We start from the raw sequence: 1,422 nt of genomic DNA on the forward strand, positions 1-1,422 counted from the left end.
CTGTCTCCCTGTGCATAAGCAGCCCTTCTTTCTCCCATGATTGTTCTCTCCAAGGAGTGTATCTACTTGAGGTAAATGTTCAACTCATATGTCTGTCTTTTGTTTGGTTGGAAACCACAGATGTGGGTTCAATTCCAGACCTGAAGGGCAGCTAGGGGCCATAGTCTCAGTGGTTTCACAAGGCTCTATCGGACCAGCAAACCTGGTCCCTACCTTTTTTTTTTTTCCCCTCCAAATGATTTCGAGTTTCTTTCCACATTGTTCTTCCTCTCTATCAAGGATCTTTAGGTTGACTTTTAAAAATGATTTCTAAACATCCTTATATAAACATCTTTTTGCAGTTGCATTATAGTAACTTTAGGATTATATTCCTAGATTGGAATTTCTGGAGAGGCAAATATTTAAGATTTTTGAACTTCCACATTGTCATATGATTAAAGATATCCAGTTCTACAATTCCTTCTCTGTAATTCCTTTAATATTGAAATCACATGAAACATGTGTCCACTTTGGCAACTCATAATATTGGTTTACCCATCCTCTTTCCTATTTTTACTTAGGATGTTTCTTTTGCCTCTGTTTACCCTAAATTTCTCCCTATATCTAAGTATGGGAGCTCTGGTGGTGTAGTGCCTAAGGCATTTATTTGACTGCTAACCAGAAGGTTGGCAGTTCAACCCCACCAGCCACTCCTTGGAAGGAAGGTTGGGCAATCTATTTCTGTAGAGATACCACCTCGGAAACCCAAGGAGGTGTTGCCAACTTGACAACAGTGAGCTTGGTTTTGGTTTGGAAGTGTAAGGATTGAAAATTGATATTCGATATAGCAACATACTCTGTTTCACTTCTTTCACTTATCTCCCAGCATTAAATAGGAGGTGTGCAGACTTTTTCTTTATATGTTCCGACTCTGGCTGCTTTAGTTGTCACTTGCCAACAGGAGACTTTCTGAAGTCTTAGACAAAGCAGCAGAAGAGGCATGAATGACTACACTGTTGAAAGGAAAAGGATGAGTGTTTAAAGGCTCTGACAGTGTGGCATTTGTTCTTGGCTTCCTTAGGTTAAAATTGTTAGCAGTGGAAAGAAGGGGAAATTTACCCATCTAATCCCTTCTTAGTTCCTTTAGCAAAAACTGTATGTGCCTTAAGAGGTGGGAAACACTATTAACTATAATGAGAATTATAATTCTTATAATAAGAATTTATTTTATATCTCCCTTTATATTAAAACCATTCTAAGTTGAAACTAATCTAGAGGGTTGGTTTAAATAAGGTAAAGATCCTAATTTTTTTTTTTTTTTTTGGTTGTAGACTTATTTCTATGATGATATCTCTACAGTAGACTACCTAGTCTGCCTTCCAAAGAGTGGCTGGTAGGTTTGAACTGCCAGCCTTCTGGTCAGTAGTCAAATGCCTTAGGCAC

General features: G+C 38.1%; 1 protein-coding gene across 1 annotated transcript in view; it reads left to right on the forward strand.

Annotated features, from left to right (window-relative positions):
• The window catches only part of AMPD1 (adenosine monophosphate deaminase 1), a 27,122-nt gene that overhangs the window by 11,469 nt on the left and 14,231 nt on the right, over positions 1 to 1,422 (forward strand). The gene's annotated exons all lie outside the window — the stretch shown is intronic.

Source organism: Orycteropus afer, unplaced genomic scaffold (assembly GCF_000298275.1).
Source record: "Orycteropus afer afer isolate SDZICR_OR568_19922 unplaced genomic scaffold, OryAfe1.0 scaffold00010, whole genome shotgun sequence".
Lineage (NCBI taxonomy): Eukaryota > Metazoa > Chordata > Mammalia > Tubulidentata > Orycteropodidae > Orycteropus > Orycteropus afer.